This window comes from Elephas maximus, chromosome 16 (assembly GCF_024166365.1).
Source record: "Elephas maximus indicus isolate mEleMax1 chromosome 16, mEleMax1 primary haplotype, whole genome shotgun sequence".
In the NCBI taxonomy this organism is placed as follows: domain Eukaryota; kingdom Metazoa; phylum Chordata; class Mammalia; order Proboscidea; family Elephantidae; genus Elephas; species Elephas maximus.
Window position 1 is genome coordinate 23,925,550 of NC_064834.1, and position 24,938 is coordinate 23,950,487.

Below are 24,938 nucleotides of genomic sequence, written 5' to 3' on the forward strand. Positions count from 1 at the left end.
ATCGCTATGAGTTGGCGTCAACTCAAGAGCAGCTGGTTTGGTTATGGTGGCCTAACTAAGTTAACACATAAAATAATCGTCATGGAGCCCATGGCGTCTCTGTTTCTTTGCAACTCTAAGAGATTGTAATTTTAATGTTAATCATCCTGAGCAATAACTTGTAATTTTCAGGGCTGGTTAAAAAAATTTAAAAAAAAAAAAAAAAAACTGTTGCCATCAAGTCGATTTTGACTTATAGTGACCCTATAGGGACGGAATAGACTGCCCCATAAGATTTCCAAGGAGCAGTTGGGTGGATTCAAACTGCTGACCTTTTGGTTAGCAGCTGAGGTCTTAACCACTGTGCCAACAGGGCTCCAGGTCTGATATCCAGGAACATAGATAAACCAGAAGAAGCACTTCTGAGAAGCTGGCCTAGATTTAGGACACCAGGACAGTGATCTGGCCACAGCCATGGCTTCCCTTAGGAGAAATGCTGCCAAACAGAAGCTTTTCTTCCAAATTGCCAATGACAAACTCTCCCACCACCATGATAAAAAATTAGGCAAGGACTTCTAAGTAGCCAATTAATTGCTGGAGAAAAAATGGGGGGAAAAGATTCTCTACTAGTGTAGAAACCCCTGTGATACATGGCACTTCCCCAGGACTTAGAATTTTCAAGCCAGAAGGATTTTAGAACTATGTCAAACTCACATTATAGATGAAGGGACTGAGAACCAGAGAGACCCTTGAACAGTGCAAGGTCAAGAAGCTACTCAGTGTCATGGTCAGGATGAATGCAGTGTCACGATTCCCAGGCCAAAGTGCCTTCCACCACATCTCCCTCCAGCAAGCCAAGCAAATGTGCCCAGGCCTAAAATGTGATCCTTCTACTTCTTCAGCAAAGCTTGCCATCACGCTCTTTACCACTGGCATTTGTTCTCACAGAATGCAGTAACTACAAAAGGGTATGCTGTTAACACAAGATGACAAATTCTAAAATGGGCTTGTTTTCACAAGTGTCACTTTTTGAGAGGTGAAAGACCTTTCTCTGCTTCTTTAAAAACCTCTGGATTTCAGCCAGCTCAACATCCCCCCGCACATCCTCCCACAATCACGTGCTATGGAAATGTCATTATTCTATTCTGAAGAGGCTAGAGCAGTTGTGTTTCTTTTTTAATAACTATGTTTTCTAAAAGAGGAGAAAAAAATCATGAAAGCCAGGGCCAGAAAAAACTTCCATGGATCAGCCATGCTCCCAACCTGCACTAAGGGAAAATAAAGGAGAAGATATGATTTCAGACCCTATGTCAAAGATGGACTCTCCCTACACCACATAGAAAGTTTTCTAGGTTTTACTTTGATTCATGCTGGCTATTTTCAATGACTGTATCCAGCAGAACCTCATCCAGGTGATCACCAAATCTGAGGAGCAGAAACGTTTCCCTTTACTCAACACCCACTCTAAAACCTCTCTCTTGAACTCTATAAATTAAGAATTTTTGGTAGCAAGAAAGGAAAAATTGCAGCAAGATTAAGCAAGCCAGGAGATACTGTGTTGGTTTTACGTTTCAAAAATCCTAAATAAGGTTGCTGTATATTATCTTCATGACAATTTTGCCCCAAGGCTTGCTGTTGTTACCTGCCATTGAGTCAGCCCCTGATTCATGGCGACCTCATGCACAACGGAACAAAACACTGCTCATGATTGACTGTGGATCAGTCCATTGTGACCCGTAGGGTTTTCATTGGCTAATTTTCCAGAGTAGAGTTCCAGGCCTTTCTTCCTACTGCATCTTCGTCTGGAAGCTCCACTGAAACCTGTTCGGCATCATAGCAACACACAAGCCTCCAACGACAGACAGGTGATAGCTGCACTTGAGATGCGTTGGCACGGGTCTCCCACGTGGAAGGTGAGAATTATACCACTCAACGAACCACCAATGCCCCTACTAAAAGCCAATAATAAAAGGTGTTTACCTCTGTTTCTCCAAGAAAAGAGGAAGAGAGAAGGGGAAGGGAAAGGGATTTTTTTTTCCTGCATAGAGCATGTGGAAGTCCAAGCAACTTCTAAGTACTAAGAGGCCATAAGTAAGGAGTATGGCTGGGTTACTAATGAGGCTCACTGATGACTAAGATAACCTGGAACTATCAAAAACTGTCCTTGGCTAATGGTATCAAGAGTAAGCACTGCTCTAGCAGCACATCCCGACACCGAGAAGCCCAATTTTGATTATCAGTGGTTTATTTTAACAGCGTTAGAAGCAAGGTAATCACCTTGCCAGGAATGAAGGAAGATTTGGACGCTGGGATGAGGATATTTGGGAGAAGAATCAGTAAACAAAGAGAGAGAAGGTCCTTAACTCTAGGGCTGAGCCTACTACATTGTCCATTACCTTGACCATCCTGTCACCAGGGTGGAAATTCCTACCACAAGTCATTCCTTTAATTAAGACACTAAACACCCTTGTTAAAAAGTACTTTGGTTTTCCAGGCAGCATAATATCCTGAGATTCTCTCAGTTATTGACATCTAAAAATGAATGTATGTATTTGATTAAAGCCTGGCAGAAATGGGACACAAAACAGAAATATTTTAACAGAGGGATGAGGCCTGGCTGCTTGTGGAGTAAAAGACACTTCTCCAGTGCAATAGTATTCCAGAAAGATGGAAAGTTGTCCCCATACACATAGGGAAGCTGGGCGGTAGAGAATATAAATGGGAGGGAGGAGGATGGCAATGAGAGGAGACTCTAAAGAAGAATATGCAAACCTCCCTAACAATTTTGCCCAAAGCCAGGAATATCCAAGAGCTGTGGCACTAAAAGTGGTTTTAAAGCCAAAATTAACCAGTGATCCTCGTTCTTTCCGGAAAACAGGCTGAAATGAAAAATCAGAGCTCGGTAGAGAAAGAGATTGTTCTGCCCTGCACGAAAGCTAAATTTAGCTACAGAACCATCATTTTCAAATGAAAAACTAGCACACATAGTCTGACAAAGAATTTTTGTGCCATTTCAGAATGAATGAGGCAGTCTGAAGAATGTACTTTGGATCCTTGAATATTGGAAGGTACTAGATATTTCAGTAATATATGGGAATAGGATTAAATTAAAGGTGTGCAAAAGAGAGAATCAGTTTGAGAGCTGGAAGGGGAATATTGAACCAGTTTTCAGTTCTAAGGGACAATATAACAAATGGCAGCACATTAAGCCACAGAAATTTTTCAAGGGACTGATTGAGGTTATGGTTCTCTGGAACCGACTTCACCTCTAACTATTAGTCAATGAGCCAATATTAATTAAGAGGTCACAGTGTGCTTTCCAGTGGGCTTTTTTCTTTTCACTGCCATCAGACATTAATTTGACTTATCATGGGTTAAATGAGTTGCTTTCAAAGCTGTCTTAGTTTGTAACATCTTCCAACCAATTTCAAACAAGGCATCAAGTCCTCTAGCTCCCTGACAACCCCTTTCAAAAAAAACTGCCACTTTTCATCCACCTCCTTGAAAAACTCTTAGTACCCTTTGCTTAGAACTCATGTTACTCCCTGTAGCAGTTTAGATTTGGATACAAGTAACAGAAAACAACTTGTACTTATTTAAGGTGAAAACAAGAAAGTAATAAGGCTACTGGGCTATTTCAAAGAAGCCAAAGGCAGGTGCCCCACTGCCATGAACTAGAAAGCTAAAACGATAAGACAGACTGGGCATGTTGCTATGCCATTCTTCTTTTTCTGAAAGTAGACTTCTCCCATGATAGGTGGAAGATGGCCACTCCATCACTTTTCGTTTGCATTCAAAAAATCTACTCATAATGAACTAAAATATCTTAGACTTCCAAATTTCTAGCAGAGGGAATCTGATTAGTCAATATTGACCCAACTCTAGTTTAGTCATCTGTGACCATCTCCCATATTTTCCTACCTCCATAGCAAGCTTATCTTCTGCTCATGGTTTAGACTGTAGACTCAGCTCGTCTCCTTTTCCATCTAGCTGGCCACTCTGCTTTCTAACCTTCCGGAATACGTCAAAAATTTCTGCTCCAATGAAAGCACTCCTCCTTATTTCCATTGCTTTTATGGAAGTATTCCTTTTGGATAATTTCAAAGGAATTCTGTTAAGAGAAGCTAGATGTGGACAACAAGCCTGCCATCTTAACTCAATCATTCTAATTTTTCTAGCTACTTGTTTTTCTTCTTTCCTTTAGTCTAGTGCTATATCAAAGCATAACTTCAATCATGTCGCTTCAAAGACTCCCAATGGCCAAGAGTCTGTATGCCTAATCATAATATTTAGAACCATTCATGATCTGGTCCATGTAACTCTTTCTGGAGAACTCAGATCAATTCCCTTTTGACTCTAATTTTCTACTCCAAACAAAGTTTCTACTTGCTCTTCCCCAAATAGTCCCCACATTCAAGCTTTCTTGCTTCTATATCTTTGTTTCTCTCTTCCCTCTGCCTTACTACTCATACCAGTTCTGACCCAACAACTGTAATCCTCCTGACTCTAAAAGATTCAGAACAAAGTTGACCTCCTCCATGGAGCCTTCTTACCCACTCAGGCAAACATCATATTTCTTTCGTGAAAAAGTCATATAATTCTGAACAAATCCTTCTTTTGGCATGTTTCTTTTCATTGCTGATTTATACATTATCTTTCTCATTAAATCATAGGCACATGACAGGGACTTTTTTATTCATCTTTTGCATCCCACATAGCCTGCATGAATTACATTGTACCTGGTATTTACTTAGAAAGAATTAAAGAACAATGGGAGAAGGAATTAAGTCTTCATTTAGACTATATTCTTTCCTTTCTTACACTCTTGTAAGTTGTACTTCACTAAAATCATTTTACATATTTGGAATCCTTACTATAACCAGTGCTTTGAACCAGTTCTTCCTGGTTCAGTCATGGCTGAGGAAACAACACTGGAACAGAAACAAATTTTTTTAATTTGGGTAAACTGAAACCAAAATCAGAACAAGAAAAATTATAAGTCAAAGTCCTGCTAGAAACTTAATCCCTTTCTTAGAGCAACCAAATCTCTTGCCCATTAGATTTTTTGCAGAGTCAGAAACAAGTGTGCCCCACTCAGAGTGGCAGCCAACTATGCCACTTTAAATGTATGTCACTGTCCTCAGTTTCGGCAATAATCCAATCTCACACATCATGCTCCCTGTGCTGTTTCCGACTCTCCCATTCCAGGGCTTTGACCCGTAATTTTTCCTGTTCCAGTTCATGGTGCAGGATCACCCAAATTTGTAAAAATCTGTGTCTGTTGCTGTTTCATTTCATTGGCCATGACTGAACTGGTTTGAGCCAGTTCAAAGCCCTGATTGTAATTCCGATAAAATCAGGATTCAGATGTTTCACGCTTAGAATGGTGTCCTACCCAAACAAACACCATCCAGTAACACAGAAATTTCGAGACTTTTCAAATCCTTTTTGCATTTCTCATAAAGCGCAAAAGGGATTTAAATACCTAGTCTACAGAAACTTTTATAAAAAATGCTTTTCAATTAAATCTTGCAGCTACTCCAGAACATCTCTCCATAATTCCCCCCAGGCTCTTTCACTGCTCGGTCCAACATGGTTTCGTTTCCCTTCCTTCCCCTGATCTTTCCATTTCTTTATTATGAATATTGACCCAACCTCCCTCCAGCAAGACAGAGTATTTCTGAAAACAGAGAAGGAAAGCACAGAGGAACGGATTGCCAATTACAAAATTCTCTTAGTCCTGGTCTCTTTAAACTGCCGACCTTTTGTTTAGCAGCTATAGCACTTAACCACTACACAACCAGGGTTTCCTAGTTATGGTAGCATGAATTATTTTAACATTACGAACCTGACGTACACTGAGACAATGTCCTGAAAATCTGCTTCCTACTTCCTCCCTCTCTACACTTTCAACTTTTAGGAAGAAGTTAAAAATACAATAACTTAATAGAATAGTTAGAGAACATTCAAACATGTAACCAAGTGCCCAATTTCACACTTTATGAGTGTTTCAATGAAAGCTGAAGGAGAGGAAAAGGCATCTTAGAAGAGATAGAATTTCAGATGGATTTTAAATATGGAAAAGATGTAGATAAATGGAAAAAAGACCAGGATGTATTTCAAATGAGTTGAGCAGGCTCACCTGAGAAGTTACCTTGAGCATCCCAGAGTGAATGATTGCCTTAATCCAGAAACTCTGGTGCTAGAGACAAAGATGTGGGAAGCCTGTGATGAAGGGCAGTGGATTAAAGTAGCTGCATTGCTCCCACCCCCAGGCCAAGGCTGCCTCTTCCCATGTGGCCTTGCCAAAGGAGAAGGCCAGCTTCTCTGTCCTTGTTTGCCCTTGGGCAACGTAACCATTTTGTTCTAGTTGTCTAATCTCCGTTCTTTTAGTTTTCATTCTCTTTTGAATTATTTTCCCCAAATCCACTTGATTCTTATATTTTTTTTACTTTTAATATATTCATTATTTCCTGTGCTTAATTTTTAATCTCTTCTACTTTTATACTTTTCACTTTTCATCCTATCTCATATATCTTAATCTTTTATCTCTTTTACTATCAAGGTTTTAACCTTTTATCTAATTGGCCTCTAGCCTTTCCTCATTTATTTTGAATCTCATCCACTTTATCTTTTTGTTATTTTTTTTAATGCTTAACCTTTAGTCTTTATTTAGAGTTTAATTCTTTTATATTTTTTAACTTCCATTTCCTCTATATTCATTTTCTTTTTCTTTTATCTTACTCTCAAATTTTTAGTTATAATTTCTTCTAAATTTCTACCTCCTTTACTTAAAAAAAAGTTTTCTCGTCCTTCTCTTATAATTTTCTGTATTTAAAATTATTTTTACAATAATTGGTAAAAGGTAAATCCAAAGAAATGTTATTGAAAAAAGGTATTTGCAATGAGTAAGTCAACGGTCTTGTAAAATTCTATCATGTGATGTCTGGCATTGTTTCTATTACCAAGGCCATGTTTTCCAACTATGAGCCCTTCTTCTTTGCTTCCAATTTTCCCATTCTAATCACCAGTAATTATCAATGCATCCTGATTGCATGTTTGATCAATTTCAGACTACAGAAGTTGGTAAAAATCCTTAATTTCTTCATCTTTGATATTACTGGTTGATGCATAAATTTGAATAACAGTCATATTAACTAGTCTTCCTTATAACCCCCACCCACTGCCATCAGGTCAATTCTGACTCATAGCAACCCTATAGGACAGAGTAGAACTGCCCCATAGAGTTTCCAAGGAGCGCCTGGCGGATTTGAACTGCTGACCTCCTGGTTAGCAGCTGTAACACTTAACCACTATGCCAACAGGGTTTCCGGTCTTCCTTATAGGTGTATGAATATTATCCTGTCACTGACAGCATTGTACTTCAAGAGAGATCTTGAAATGTTCTTTTTGATGATGAATACAATGCCATTCCTCTTCAACTTGTCATTCCCAGCATAGTAGGCTGTCTGACTAATTCAAAATGGCCAAAACAAAGTCTGTTTCAGCTCACTTATGCCTAGGATATCCATCTTTATGTGTTCCATTTCATTCTTAACAACTTCCAATATTCCTAGAGTCATACTTTGTACATTCCACATTCTGATTGTTAATGTATGTTTGCAGCTGTTTCCTCTCATTTTGAGTCTTGCCATACCAGCAAATGAAAGACCTGAAAGCTTTACTCTATCCATGTCATTAAGGCCAACTCTATTTTGAGGAAGTAGCTCTTCCTCAGTCATATTTTGAGTGCCTTCCAATCTGAAGGGCTCCTCATTTTCTAGCACTATACTAGACAATGTTCTGCTACTATTCATAAAGTTTTCACTATCTAATTTTTTAAGAATTAGACCACCAAGTCCTTCTTCCTAGCCTGGAAGCTCCACTAAAATCTGTCCCTGTTTCACCGGGTCAAACCAGGTGACCCTGCTGGATGTGGAAAAAGGGACATCGTTGCCGATATCAGATGGGTTTTGGCTAAAAGCAGAGAATACCAGAAAGATGTTTACTGTGTTTTATTGACTATGCAAAGGCATTTGACTGTGTGGATCATAACAAATTATGGACTATATTGCAAAAAATTGGAATTTCAGAGCACTTAATTGTGCTTCTGTGGAGCCTGTACATAGACCAAAAGGCAGTCATTCAAACAGAATAAGGGCATACTGAGTGGTTTAAAATCAGGAAAGGTGTGCATCAAGGTTGTATCCTTTCACCACATTTATTTAATCTGTATGATGAGCAAATAATTTGAGAACTCAAACTATATGAAGAAGAACACAGCATCAGGATTGGAGGAAGACTCATGAACAACCTGCATTATGCAGATGACACAACATTGCTTGCTGAAAGTGTAAAGGACTTGAAGCACTTACTGATGAAGATCAAAGACTACAGACTTCAGTATGGATTACACCTCAACATAAAGAAAACAAAAATTCTCACGACAGGACCAATAAGCAACAGTATGATAAATGGAGAAAAGATTGAAGTTGGTAAGCATTTAATTTTACTTGGATCCACAATCAATGCTTACGGAAGCAGCAGTCAAGAAATCAGACAACATATTGCATTGGGCAAATCTGCTGTGAAAGACCTCTTTAAAGTGTTAAAAAACAAAGATGTCACTTTGAGGACTAAGATGCACCTGACCCAAGCCATTGATATTTTCAATCACCTTATATGCATATGAAAGCTAAACAATGAAAAAAGAAGACGAAAGAAGAATTGATGCCTTTGAATTACTGTGTTTGCAAAAAATCTTGAATATATCATGGACTGCCAGAAAAACAAACAAATTTGTCTTGGAAGGAGTACAGCCAGAATGCTCCTTAGAAGTGAGTATGGCAAGACTTCATGTCATGTACTTTGGACATGTTATCAGGAGGGACCAGTCCCTGGAGAAGGGCATCATGCTTGGTTAAGTAGAGGGTCAGCAAAATAGAGGAAGATCCTCAATAAAATAGACTGACACAGCGGCTACAATGGGCTCAAACATAACAATGATCGTGAGGATGGTTCAGAAATGGGCAGTGTTTCCTTCTTTTGTACATAGGGTCACCATGAGTTGCAACTGACTCGATGGCACCTAACAACAAGGCCAAAGAGGTGTGGTCACCATACATGGGGTAGTTGGAGGCTTTCTACATACGCCTCAACTGAACTTCAAGGCTCCCCTCTGCGTCTCCCTAGTGGGTCTCCTAGTCCTATTTACAATGAGCCTCAGAAAATTCTTTGGAGACAGAAAGACCTTCGAGCTAGCCCTTCTTAGCACTATAAGTCTTCCATGGTGTAGGCTTAGGAAGTGTTCTACAATTTTCTACATTTTTTCTGGATTTTTGTGGATTCTTGTCACCTTGAGCTATCTGAGTTATATATAAGGTTTGCAATTGTTGTTGGTGAGGCAGGGAGTTGTTTTGCTCTGTTTTGTTTTTAAATTCATGGAGATTTACAGAGAGCTAAGAATAGAGATATATAGAGAAAAATATGGGCAGGAAGGGTGAAAGAGCCAGAGGCTGGGAGAGGAAGAAAGAGTAATATCTTTATTAGATTTTGAGCAAAACATGTCAAAAGTATTCCATGAGTAAGTAAGCAATGGCAGGCAAGGATCCCCCTAGGAAGAACTCACTCTGCAATGCCCTGAACTGCTGTGGTGAGGCCAGGGGCTGTGGAGTTTCCCAACTGATATGCTCAGGAGAAGACCCACTGGGAGCCCATGAGTGGACCAGCCTCAAATGAGTTATCTCCATGTTGGCCCAGCTCCAATCTTAGTTGTGTCATCAGATGGCCCTCTTGGTGTTCATGTCCTGGGTCTCTACTCCCTCACTATGCATATTAGGGAAAAGCTGGTATTAGTTGTCATTTTCTCAAATACTAATATCATGTAGAAAGGGACTATTGTTAACTTCCCTGTACTGGGAAAGCAGGTCCCCTCAGAATATCAATGTGTATGAGAAAAAAAAAAAAAAAAAAGGGAGGCCCAATTCCTCCCTAGACCATGGGCCTGGAGTCTTCCATTAGGGTAATTCTTGAAGCATAAGAATATGTCTGCCACTGAACTTCAGGGATCCTTTCTCAGCTTCCTCAAGAAAGAACAGGATGCAATTCTGGAAATATTGATTTAAATCATTTCTCTGTAATTATGGCAATATTTTTTATTTAATGTACTCATTTTCTACCAGAATTTCTGCTTGTACACTCCACTGAAGAAGAATTTTCCATATCAGCAGGCCCTACCTCTTTAGTGTACAGCCCGATTGGTTATAATTTCTAGCCAGGCCCATAAACAGACATCCCCAGCCCCTTTCCCAACAGAGAAACTGGACCTTCTAGCCACACTCACCAAGTGCCTGATGCCATTCTCCTTAGTCCTTGAAGACACTTCTTGATTGGCTGGCTCCCTAGTGAAGAGCTCGACAAAGATAACCAATAGACACATTATTTAAGAAACTGGTTAGGCATATTCTGCCTTGGACAAGATGAACCTGGCTTGCCAGAGAAGCAGCTTTCAGCAGTAGCTTTCGGAAGATGCTAAGATCCATACCAAAGCCAATTTATGCATTTCCTTACATCTGAAGTGTGCCCTATAATTACTAAGATTCACCTCCTAAAACATGATCTGTTGGAATCCTAAAAATAGGAACACTGATGTGTTGATGTTTTACAAGAGTTTTAATATCACTTTCCTATTTTAAAAAATCTGGATTTTAGAACATCTATCTCCTCACATCACGTCTGCAAGTTTTATCTTTCCAATTACAGGGGAAAATGTTTGACAAATTGTCAAATTTAGGGTGATTTCTAGGCCCACTAATTCAAAGGGTCATAACCTGGATTCCATTCAACCAACCTGGATTTGGTTTCCTGCCTTGAGGTTCACTCTGCGGTGTGGTCTTTCTTTGATTAACTTTCCGGTATTTACTTGACTTGACCCATTTTGGGCCTAGGAATATAAATACTTGCAAAAAGGACAATGCCACCATACCAGAAACATTGAAAAATAGATTTCCTTTGGGCATTATTTTGGAGTTGGGTCTACTAACCTAAATAGAAACTTTCTCACCAAATACAAACATAGCGATATTGAATGGTAGCATAGGGATGAGACTTCACCCCTCTCTACCCTGGAAGCAAACATCACAGACTGCATCAGAGTCAGTCCTGTCTTCCTATCACCATTCTTAAGAAGAATGCTAAAGCCTGAGAATCCATTGTTGATATACATGTCTGGGAGCCGTCTGCCCCAAAACCAAAAACCCATTGCCGTTGAGTCCATTCCGATTCATAGCAACCATCTGCAGTTGGTGGCAATTGGGAAGATCTTGTGAATTTTTGTGCCCTATTTTCATTTCTGCTTTCATCTACTTTTCCCGTATCATCATTTTCCTCTGTGTTCATTTTCTTATCCATGTATTTAATATTTAATTTTATCTTGTTGAATTATATAAACTTATAAAACAGATTAATCTTCTCTAGAACAAGTTGGATAATACATAGAGAAATATTCTTCAAATGTATGGAAGTGCAATTCATTGTAGTATATAAATACTGGGGAGTCAATAGACATTTTTGAGCATGAGAGTTACACAAATTACTTGACTGAAGAAGTTTTTGCTATATGATCAATGCATATGACTGAGATCAACCGAATATAGAAATACTAGTTATGAAATGACTACAGTCCCATAAACAGTGGACAGTGACCAAATGGAGAGGAAGAAAAGACTAAAAGAGACCACAGCAAGAAAGAATCCACCATGCTTGCCAACAGTGCACCAGGAATACGGACAGCTAGCTTATACTAACTCTCAGAACTTGGCTAAGTTATATAATCTCTTAAAGCCTCTAGTTTCCTTTTTTTGCAAAATGGGAATAACAACACTGATTCCATATGGTTTTCCTGAGGATTAAATAAAATAATATGTGGAAACTGTTTAACATAGTGCTTTTCATAAATAAATGTTTATTTCAATAAATATTAGTTATTAGAATAATGGAAAATAATGGGTTAAACACAAAGTCCAGAATTTAAGCCAAGGTGACTGAGGGAACAGTGAAAAAAAAAAAAATTTTCTTGATGTCACTGACAAAACAGGATAGATGTTCTGGAAAAGAGAAAATTAGTATCAGAGTAGGATATAGTTAGCATATTCCCTAACGCTATGGGCACAAATTTGAAAATAAAATAATATGGAGACATTTCATTTTGCCTCTTCTGTTGTAACCATTTCTGGCCATTTCCCCATCATGTCCACTCATTTCATCTGAACATCACTCTTGGACATGCTTCCTATTTGCCTTGATTTAAAGCCACACAAAGTCCAATTCCATTGCTTCCTTTCACTGGCACCAGCCCACTGAGATACATCTGCCTGCTTTATTTCCATGCTGTTACTTCCTCTCCCAGAGCATTAATGAAAATGTTAACTAAACCCACCTCCTGTGGCATACCACCAGACACCTTTTTCCCAAAGGAGGTATGCCATAATTTATCAGGAACCTTCTATTTTTCTCCTCTCAAGCCAGTTTTCAGAATTATAATTGGCTTTTTAAACACAATGATTGGAACTAATTCACAGAGTACATTATAATCGCATCTGTCACATCTATAAATGGCAATTGATATGCAGTGGCTATAAATTCCCAAATCAGAAAATCTAAGAAGGAATAAGATGGTCTCAAAAGAATGTATGGGAAGAAGCCTGGGACGCTCTGTACCTTTCAAGTGGTAGAATAATGTGTGTGTCTTATCCCCAAATCAAGCCAATTAACGTTTTCACCTCATGCTATAACCAGAGATCTTTGTATTTTAACCTATTGAATATCTTATTTACTTTGTTTATAGCTTTGTTGTAAATCATTTGGAAGGTTTTTAATAGTTTTTATTTTTCTTCTTCCAAAGCCCTGTGTTGATAAAAGCTGTTTGCTTAGATCAGATATCATCAGATAATATCCAGGATTTGTGGATCAAAGAACGCTCTCCTCTAAAAAGAATATGTACAGCCATAGAGGCCTTTCCCAGCTTGGGGAAGAAGAGATGTAGAACCGATATGAAATAGTGTGAGAGGAAAGGAATCTTTAATAAAAAAACTTTATGGGATTCAATTATAAAATCATATTCTAGTAGCTCTCACCTGCTCCTAAGGATAGTTGTGGCCCCTGAATTGCAGAGTAACTTGAATAGCCAAGGTGGGACTGAATGGCAACTTTATTCCTCCTCTAGGCATGGGCACCCTTTGATGGAGTCTCTTGTGAACATACAGGCCAGTAATCCTGTCTTCTTCTTGGATTCACAGGGTTCCACAACTTTAACTCACTCATGTTCATCACTGGGAAGTATCCTAGTGTCAGCAATAGGCTTCCATATCTTGGCTCCATTACTTCCTAGCTCTTTTAGCCTCAGCTTCCTCCGATGTAAAATGGGAGTAATGCTCACCTGGCAATTTTGTTGGAAAAATTCAGTAAGATAACCGGTATAAAGCATATCCTCAGGTGGTTGATAGGGAATGCCAAAGACAAGAGGTTGGTTACATGCCCAACCCAAGGATTATCTGGTAAAAAAAAAAAAAGCTTTCTTTTTTTTCTTTAAAGTCATAGATGTTGATGCCTAATATTTCAGAGGAAATCCTGGTGGCATAGTGGTTAAGTGCTACAGCTGCTAACCAAAAGGTCAGCAGTTCAAATCTACCAGGCGCTACTTGGAAACTCTATGAGGCAGTTCTACTCTGTCCTATAGGCTTGCTTTGAGTCAGAATCAACGCAACAGCAACGGGTTTGGTTTTCTTGGATAACGTTTCAGGGTTTCAGTCTACCTGCCACCAAAAAGATTACAACTTAGGCAGAAAGCTATAGAGAACTGGAAAAAAAAAAAAAAAACTTAAAAACAAGTCATGGATTCCATAACTGGCACCTAATTCCTAATAGGCACCTAATGACTCCCTATGACTCAGTCAGGGAGAAAGCAAGGAGGACATGCTATTCCTCACACCACCAAACCCAGGTTTTAAGGCTAACGCGCCAACCTCAAATGAAACAAATATTTCTTTCCAAGGACCATCAATCACTTGGTTCGGTGTCTGTTTTCAGAGGAAGCCAATTGAGTTGAACTTCCTATAAGACATTCTGTTGCAGAAAAAGAAAAAAAAAAGACATCTTTGAAGCTTTATGAAGTGAACTCTAGCCATCAACTTCAGGAAGCCTGAAGTTAGCAAAACGAGCTGCGAGAAACGAAGCACATTCAGAAGCCAGGCTCTGCTCCTCAGATAGTTCCCTACATGGTGGTCTCTTTCTCACTTTAGCCCTCTTCCATGTCTTTTGCAACATCATCTGGAAGAGTTAGAAAACTAAACAGAGTTTCTAAATCTTTGTGCAGTTTATAAATCTTTGTGCTTCTGATGAACCTCACTTAAGGTTCAGAGTCCCATCTGTTACATAGTCAACATTTCCGTTCACTTCCTTTCAGGCATTTTGATATTGCTGTATTACAAAAATGACCTTCCAGTAACAGAAAAATAGTACCTCTGAGTCAGTCATCACCTGTTCCATTGCGTGTAAAACGGCCACGTCGGCTTTTAAATTCAGAAAAAAAAATATGCTCTCCTCCTCCACCGCCCCCATTTCAGTTGCCAATAATATCCTGAAAGTAGTTATGCTCCCATGGAAAGAAGTATTACAAAGATTTGACCCTTCCTGTTGTTTACTTGCCCATCCCAGGGTGAGAAATTACAACTATTCAACAGGGGAGGTGGAAGGGGCGTTAAAAGTGGGCCTTTTTCTCTCTTTTCCATAGAATACCCTGAAGCAAAAATAAAATTGAGAAGAGCCACTTCCTGCTGACAGCAGAGATTTCAGACATTTGAAGAAAGAATTCTCTTCACAGAACAGGGCTACAAAGTAGATCAAAAGTGTAGTCTCAAATGTAGCTCTAACAACATAAAAACCATCATGATAACTCTTTTCTCCATGAAAGAATCTCTGTACATATGAAGCTGTCAGAAGCCTCGCTTATACACACGGATGGTAAGACATTATATACCAAAAAAGGAGTACTATAAAACTAACCCAAGAAGAGAAAGGAGAAATGAACACCTACAACAGAGACTGGGCAATTCCTAAATGGCAAAAGGTCAAGAAAAATTCCTGGAGTAGGACTTTGATGGATTTCTATTCTCTTCATGACTGTGTCCCAAAAACACCCATCACTAAATGTCTGTAGGCGTTTTGTATAACCAGCTCAGTTTTGTGGATTTGAGTTTCCAACAGTTTTTCAGATAGATGCCAACTTATCAGAGCTCCATGCAATTTTGATCCCGCTAGCTTTTTATCTATCTATTTATTTTCAGCGCTCCACGGTTGCCCTGAGCTTCTCCTTCGTGATTGGTATATTCAATTTTTGCTCTGCTTGAGACGATCTCAGTTCATCAATCTGTAATTAAAGAAATCACGGGAGAATGTGGCAACCCCAAAGTTGGGTGTTTTTTTGACATGGGTCACATCTCTGCTCCTTTTGCCAAATGTTATTGAAATATTCATGGGAAATTAGCATAAAGCACATCTTGTTTTACGAGGAAATGTTGCAGAACAATATCCATAACCGATCCATAAAATATGAGTTTCCTATTTTCATAAGCAAAACCAGGCGCAGATACACCAAGAGTTTATTACTTGAAGCTCCTCAAGACACAGAAATTTTCCCCATGGCATCTGTAACAGAGCGAGCTTAGTTAAGTGTTCTGTGGTTTAAATACTTGAGATCTCACCATTTGTATAGAACATTTCTTAAAGTTCTTTTTGTCATTATGTAACCTTGGGAGATGAGATAATAAAAAGGAGACACTAGAGGAATTTTCATCCGGGGTGATTTTTCTTCCCTCCCTGTTGGCCAGAGATAGGGGGTGGCAGTCACAGATACCAGAGTTATGCAAATGCTCAACGGTTAGATCAAACCCATTCCAAGGTACCTTGAGAGACAGGCCTGGCAATCTGCTTCTGTAAGGTCACAGCCTTGAAAACCCTGTGGAGCAGTTCTACTCTGCACATATGAGGTCACCATGAGTTAAAATAAACTCAACATAAATAGTACGTAATGGTCAGAACAATAACGGAGAAGAATATTGTGATTTATTAATATTTCCTTCCAACATAAAATAGTTTAGCTAAAGACAATGAACCTTACACAGTCCCAAGACTGGGTCTTAGGGGAATAAACCAATGCAAGAGAGAGAGAGGAAAAAAAAACCGTGGTGTAATTGTTTCTGTTTTGGGAAAGAGAGCCCAGTGAGAAGCTTATTGATCTCTGTTGGACAGGAACGTGGGGGGAGGGCAGTCTGGCAGTGTGCACTGGCCGATTGTTCATATCTCTTCTCTACTCCAAGCTTGGTGACTCTCAAGTTGGTAGCTTGAAATCAGCCATGGTGGGAGTATTTCTACCACGGATATCAGCAAATGCTACAAATCAGGGGTCCAAGCCAGCTGTTAAACATTTGCCAGCACACTACCGGTTAAAAAATCACCAACCAACCAGCTGCCGTCTAGTCAGTTCTGACTCATGGTGATCCCATGTGCTGCAAAGCAGAGCTGTGCTTCCTAGGGGTTTTGTGCCCATGATGTTTAGGCAGCAGATCACCCGGCCTTTCTTCTGAGGTGCTTCTGGGTGGATTTGAACTCCCAACTTTTTGGTTAGTAGCCTAGAGCTTGACCAGTTGTGCCGCTCAGGGACTCCTCCCAGTTGGGAATGACTATAAGTGGTCTCAGCCCACGTCCCAGACTGGGGCTGCTGGGTAGGGTTTGCATGTATCCTGTTAGGATGTTGCCCTGAGAACAATAACTGTACTCACCGGACTTTCCCAGGTTCAGTAAAACAGAGACTTGCACAGCCATGCTAGGAGCCATGTACATTGTGTCTGCCATATCTAGGGTGACCATATGATCATTTCCCTGGTACAGTTTCCAGTTTATGTCTGTTTCCAGTCTGGTTTAGCATTTGTTCCAGGGTTTTCATCTTAAAAACAAAAGTATTGTTGTTAATAATTGCATTTTTTAAAAGCTGAACTAGGTTTGATAGATTTCTATTTTTTATGTCCAGCTTCTGCCACAGTCTAGTGTGTGAGACACACGTGCAGTGAGCTGAGGTCCCAGTCTAACCTGTGGGAAAATCTGAATGATGATTTAATATGTAGATAGAAAGAAAATTCAGAACCACTTTTTGGGTTGAATCTGAAAGATGACCAGCGATAGCCCATTTCTTTTTCTGACCCCGTCCAGATGGTCCCATTTCAGGGTACAGCCAGAGTGCTCACTGACGAAGCAAAGTGTGCTGACTCTAGCCACCAGGGACTGCTACCTGCTTCCAGCCACAGGTGTGTGTGTGTGGGCAGGGGCGGGAGGGTGGCTGGGGAAGCAGTCCATGTTGCTGCTCCAGCCACATGCTGGTCAGCCAGTGAGTGGACAAGCTCACCATCCTAGGACTTGTTCTGAAGTCTACAAGATGCACAAAGTTGCCAAGCCTTGATGGGGAGGGCTCAGTGGTAAATGTGAGCCAATGTAGTGTCGAGATATGAGAAGTAAATGTGAAAAACAGAGTCTAAGTAGTCCTGCTGCAAAGCATATAAACCCTCCTCAAAAGTTAACGGTATTCTTAAGAGGACTGTACCCAAAGACAATTTAACAGCTGCAGAAAGTGTGCTCACGTGTCATAATGTAAAGCATGACTTTTTTAAATAAAAAATCATTTAAATTAAGGTTTTTTTTGTTTTAAATTTCAGGGTTCTTGTGCATGTATAAAAAGAAGCAATCTCTGTCCATGTGTTGGCTCCATTTGCAGAAGAAAGCTTTGCACACAGACAACACTAGCTTTACATCAGTGTCTTCAGGCACTTCGATAGAAAATCAATTCAACTTAATTCATGGAGTCAAAGTAAAGCTTGAAGAAGTTCCTTCTGCTGAAGGTGAAACATCTGACATTTTTGCAAGTATTATTATAAATTCAGTTAAAAAGTTCATTTGAGGGAAAAATTATATTTTTGCATGGGTAATGGAATGCGAATTTTGGTGGAACACAGCATGGCAAAAACATTGCTTTTACTAAATTAAGAACCCATCAAAATAGAAGCCGTATTGCTTCTCTCTTATATACAGAGATTAACTGAACTACAATTTTTTTGTGTGCTGAAACTAATGTCGAAGGCAAACAAAACAAATAAATTTCAGCATAGCAGTTCACACTTTCCTGCTTGCCATCAATTGTATTTCAGAAGGGTTTGAGCCTTTGTAAAACTCTTTTGTAATTCGACCTAAGCACTCTACGTGGAATTGGCCTTTTTTTCTTAACAAGTCCTCTCCATTTTGTATGTATTTTCTATAAAATCAGATTAAAAATCTTCAGTCTAAAAACTTAAATAAAACACCAAACATCTTCAGCTTTTGGATTTTCCACCAAACTGTAATAATCAAAAACAAAGCTTCTAAACGGGAAGACATTAAATTTTTTCCTTCAAATGTAAGGAAGAAAATTAAGAGAAGGCAAATGGAATCCATGATTTAATTTTCAAATTCTGTAATTGTCTTGTGAAATAATTGTCTCGTGGAATATGGCATTTCTATTTCTAATCAGATAACTTTTTATTCTCTAATATATTTTTTTTAATATATTAGAAAAAATTGGACAAGCCCTATAATTTTTGCCACCTTTAAATTTGGCGAAACACTCAAAAAGATTATGTGAACAACTTATTGGTGAGGTTTAGCCTTGTAAAAATATTTGATGAAGAAAATCGCCCTGAATGGAGACAAAAAAAGAAATCAGAGCCTGAAAAAATATTTTGGCTGAACTTCTTACACATTTCAATACCAAGTAAAAAAAAAATTACACTGAAAACCTTTTTGATTTAACTGAATTTGCTCTTGTTTTACCAGGTTCCTCAGCACCTATGGAGAAATTATTTTATTTTATTGATGAAAAATATTATAGTCTACTGAGAAGAGTCAATTGAAGATGGCAACAATTTCAAGCTTATTAACTATAAGAAAGGCAACTTTGAAGAAGACTGCAGGTGATTTATGGAGAAATTTTTAAATAATAAGACCGTATTAGAAAAAGCACATTCTTCAAAAAGATCCAGTAACACAGAGACAAATATAGATACTTAACTGATCAAGATATATAAATATGTACCAGGAATAATTAGACCACTTATATTGTTTTTAAAAGTTCAGATAAAGTTTTTTATTTTATTTTATTTTATTTTATTTTATTTTATTTTATTTTATTTTATTTTATTTTATTTTATTTTATTTTATTTTATTTTATTTTATTTTATTTTATTTTATTTTATTTTATTTTATTACTCACAGATATTTTACTTTTGAAAGGAATTTTATTTTTGAATGGACATATTTTATAAATTTGCCCATAAAATTAAAAAAAAAAAAATGATGGTTAGTAAATATTTTTAAAGATTATAATTTTAATGATTTTTAGCACCCTCTTTCACTCTCCCAAGCCTCCCAGCTTGGATAATAAATTATATGGTCACTCTAGCCATATCCCATTCTAAAAACAGAATGGAATTTTCTCTTCCAGAACGAGGGATGTTAGAACAGAATTTAGTGACTAGTGTCATTTCCAACTTTTTTTTTTTTTTTCCGTCTCATACTCACAATTAAGGGATTTATTTTCCTTCTAAGCGTTCGGTCTTTTGAGTGGTCAGTTTGGTTGAGTCTGTGGGTGAGCTGGGGAGAACTCAAATAAGCTCAAAGTAAATAAGAAGGTGATCCATCGAAGTCATCGGGCAACAGCATCAGACATGTTTATTGTGCCAATCAGCATGTTAAGGTTTACTTGTACTCTTGCATCATTTTATTTCCTTACTGAGAGACAAAACAACTGACTGACCGTAAGAGTTTCCTTTCCAAACTCTTGCCTTCACATCATGTATGGCTAAAAATGATTAATGATAAATTAGTGTCTTTGTTTACTTCATTGAATAACTGCTCAACTCTGTGAAAAAAATGTTGTCATCATTAGCTGCCATCAAGTCAGCACCCAGCTCATGGTGATCCTATGCACAACTGACTGAAACGCTGCCCAGCCCTTCACCGGCCCTGTGATCGGCTTCAGACTGGACTGTTGTGATCCACAGGGTTTTCATCGGCTCCAACTCTGGGCTTTTGTAGATTGGAAGTAGATCACCAAGCCTTTCTTCGTAGTCCACCTTAATCATGTAGATTAGCCATACTAGATTTCTGCTTTGATATTGCCAAAACAGCCAGGAAAGAAGGATTCCCACTGAAAAGCCAGAAGTCCTAAGTTTGAGTCCAAAGTTTGAACATCCTATCTGAGACTCAATTCCCTCATTTAAATAATGAGGGCACTGGCAATATCCACTCTCAGGTTTGGGATAAGAATTAAAGTTAGTTTTTTTTTTTAATGTTTGTGGGGAGTCCTGGGGTAGTGCAACAGTTAACATGCCCAGCTGCTAACAAAAAGGTTGAGGGTATGAGCCTACCCAGAGGCACCTTGGAAGAAAAGCCTGGTGATCTCTTTGTAAAAAATCCGTCACTGAAAACCCTATAGAATGCAGTTCTACTATGATACACATAGAGCCTCCTGGAGTCAGAATCGACTTGATGGCCACTGGTTTAATATTTGTGGAAAGCACTCTGTGAACTATAGAGTATTAAACCTATGTCACAGATGCCTTTGAGGTGACAGACCAGTCCACAATTCCCCTTCTCTGAGATCTTCCCAGCAATATCTACGGTCACCTGATCCAATAAAGCCAATCATATTTTTTCTCCCAGGAATTCAGAGCTAAGATTCAGAAACTCTAGTCATTCTCTTTGGCACACCTGACATGAAGAGCTTTTGTGCTGTGCACTGTGCACAGTCTGCAGAAAAAAAGGGATGAAGCAGAAGTCCACAAAAGGCAGAGACACGAGGCCACGCAACCCTGGAGGGAGAGCTGGGAGGACAGCTAATTGGTTGCTTCACACTCCTCCCTCTGGGCTGCTGAGCACTCTGCGTTGCTTCATCTCCTGCCCTCTTTCTCTGTTCCTGGGAAGAAGCCTATATCAAGGTAAAATGTAAGTACATACAGTGACACTAAAATAATAGAATATGCAAGAGACAGAGTGAGAGAGGAAGACCCAGACTTCCTTTTTTTTTTCTGACAGTTCATTGTGAGTCTTCCAAACCCCAAGAAACTAGCTATGTTGTTGTTGTTGTTCTGTGTCACTGAGTCAATTCCAACTCAAAGCAACCTTCTATGACAGAGTAGAATTCCCCCATAGGGTTTCGTAGGTTGTAATCCTTACGGGCAGCAGATCTCCATGTCTTTTCTTCCACAGAGCTGGCTGGTAGCTTTGAACATCTGATCCTTCTTTCATTTAGCAGCCAAGTGCTTAAACTTTGCGCCACCTATGATAACATTATTTAATTTTTTGAGATCTCAATTTCATCTATAAAATGGTTGAACAAACTACATCAGTGGTTCACAAAATTGGGGACTCTGGAGGCCTAGGGTTCTTTGACTTTTTCTGTGTCTTGAAGTAATTAATAAAATTCTAATTTATTTGTCACTAGGCCTTACAAGCCAACTAGAAAATAAAGTTTCTTTGTGTTTAGCTATTCCTCAGCTCGATAAGAAGTTAGATTAGCAATTCTGTACACCTTTGAATAATTCTTCTAATGTGTTTTTAGTAGATTAGAGCTTTCAAACCCTCGAGTTCATGGGGAGCAAGGGTGTTTCTAGTAAAAAAAAAAAAAAAAGGCAGGAAACCACCAAACAAAGTGATTTGTTAACTCCCTTTTGGCTTTCACGTTCCAAGAGTCTTAAATTTCTAACAGTTTCAGAAAGAAGTCACTTAAAAAATTAAAAAATAGAATAAGATTCAAGCCCTCAAACAGTATTAAAAAAGGAAAGAAAAAGGAAGGGGCCTTTCAACTTTTAATTTCCTCTCATGTAGAAAGGTGACTATTTCAAAAACAAACAAACACAAACCAGCCTTTTCTTGAACCAGAAGCATCTGCATGGATTCCAGTGTTCATGGTTTTATTTCATCATTTATAGTCAAATAAATAAAGCCTCTCTCAAGTCAAAATCCCTGTTTATTTTATTGTTTTTTTTTTTACCCCACAGTAAGTTGTCAGTGAAAACCCTATCCCTACTGCCAAGGACCACCCAGATCTCAAGAAATCAATTCTTATGAATTCCTTGTAAATCATCCAGCTTCCAAAACAAAAGTTAGAGTGTGAAATAGAAGAACTATGGAAGTAAAACCCTATACACTTGGCTGAGGCCACGTAAAACTTAGGCAATGTTGGTGGAGCAGCAGAAGGCTAAATGGCCAGCTCTGTAGAAAGGGACATGAAAAATGTAAAATTTACAAGTAGGTGAGGTACTCTAGAACAGTGGAGGAGAGCCAGTGATGTGCAAGGGATTCAGGCAGCAGATGCCTACAACCCAGAGCTGGAAAGAAAAGGGCTCACCCCGCAATGCAAAGTGACTATGACCAGGGTTGTACCACCAGGGGTTTTCTTTTAAGTGACAATCTGCCAGGGTCCTAGAGCAGTGGCCGGACCAGAATGTTGCTTAATGATCCCTTACAAAGTCAAAGGAAATTTTTAAATGGAATCTAGGCTACTTGACTTATGTAATTTAATTGGGTGTCTGACACTGGAATCTGTACAGGACCAAGTAAATTTAATAAAAATTTCCCACGGGCTTTTATTTTTATCAGGAGGGATCAGTCACTGGAGAAGGTCATCGTGCTTGGTAAAGTAGAGGGTCAGCAAAAAAGAGGAAGACCTTCAACGAGATGTATTAACACTGTGGCTGCAACAGTAGGCACAAGCATACCAACAATTGTAAGGATGGTACAGGACTGCGCAGTGTTTCGTTCTGTCGTGCAAAGGGTCGTTATGAGTCAGAATCGACTCAACAGCACCTAACAACAACGTGGGCTTGTATCTCTGGCCTCCAATCCTTTCAAGAAAGAAAAGGGGAGTAAATTTGGGGTCATCAGGAGTACCATTTGGTTTGGAGCCTGTCTTAGGCTGGGTTTTCTAAAGAAGCAAAACTAGTAATGCATATAAATATATACAAAGAGATTTATATTAAGGAAACAGCTCACACGATTGTAGAGGTTGGAACATCCCAAGTCCTTGGATCAGGAGAGAGTCCTTTCCCAATTCACAGAGCCGCAGAAGCTGGTGAACCCACGATGAGTAGGTTGGAGAGCAGGGGTCCCGCTCACAGGTTGTGAAGTTCAAAGAATCCGCAAGGATGGCAGGCAAGACCGCAAGGTTTCTCCTGAGTCACTTAGCTGCAGGGGCTAGTGAACCCAAGATAGGTAGGTTGGAGAGCAGAACACTTGCTCACATGCTGTGAAGATCAGCAAATCCCAAGATGGACAGGTAAGCTGCTAGCTCAAGTCTCAAGAACCAAGGGTCAGACAAGAGACAGCTGTTGGATCCAGAACAAGCCAACAATCTTTGCCAGGCTAGCAGGAAGGAAGTAGGTAGAAGGCAGAGAGATGAAGCTTGAGGGGGTGGTGAGCCGCCAGAGGCACCATCCTCACCCATACCACCACTCAGTAGATTCCATCATGGGGGTGATCACATATCAAATTTCAATAGGAAAGTGATCACAACATTATACAACTGCCAAAACACTGGAATGATGGCCCAGCCAAGTTGACACACAATCTTAACCGTCACAGTCCACCCCTTGTCAACTTGGCATCTGTATACATCTCCCTAAACCATACATAATCTCTGAATAAACAAAATTACAAAGTTACCTAGTTGTGCCATAACAGAAATACCAAAAGTGGATAGCTTTAACAAAGAAAAGTTTATTTTCTCACAGTCTAGTAGGTTACAAGTCCAAATTCATACTGTCAGCTCCTGAATGTTTCTCTCTCTGTCGGCTCTGGAGAAAGGGCCTTGTCCTCAATCTCCTCCTGGTCAAGGAGCTTCTCAAGTGCAGGGACCCCATGTCCAAAGGACGCCCTCTGCTCCTGGTGTTGCTTTCTTGGTGGTATGAGGTCCCCAATTCTCTGGTTGCTTCCCTTTCCTTTTATCTCTTGAGAGATAAAAGGTGGTACAGGCCACACTCCAGGGAAACTCCCTTTACCTTGGATCAGGGAGGTGACCTGAGTAAGGGTGGTGTTACAATCCCGCTCTAATCCTCTCAACGTAAAATTACAATCACAAAATGGAGGTCAACCACACATGGCCTAACCAACTTGATATACAGATTTTTGAGGGGACATAATTCAATCCTTGACAGAGCCTATTATGAATTGAATAATTGTGTTCCCCCAAAATATGTGTTGAATTCTTGGCCATTTTACCTGTGGATGTGACCCTGTTTGGAACTAGGGCTATTCTTTTGTTATGTTACTGTAGTCATACCAGTATAGGGCAGATCTTAAATCTGATCACTTTTGAGTTATAAAAAGACTAGAATAGACACAGAGACACACAAGATGGGGGAAGACAGATACCATGTGAGGACTGTCTATGACCCAAGGAACCAAGGAGTTCCCAGGTCTACCTGCAAGGAAGGAGTTGACATGGCCTTTAGCCTCCAGGACTGTCAGAAAATATATTTCTGTCCTGTAAAGCCATCCACATGTGGTATTTGTGTTACAGCAGCAGTAAGTAACTAAGAGACACATTCACAAAGCTCCTAAATTTTAGACATTTGACATTATCCCCAAACAAGATTAGACATATGACCACAACGATACACTGACAGGCCAGAATAAAGAAGATAGTTACACAACTTAATAAGCTCATGTCCCCTTACTGGGTATCGTATGAATATTTTTATAAATACTGTAATTATCTTGTGAATTGCCAATGGCACTAAAAGCAATTATATGTAAACATTTATATTGTCATCTCTTTTAGGCATTTCATGATTTTTTAATATATCAGTAGCCTCAGAAAATAG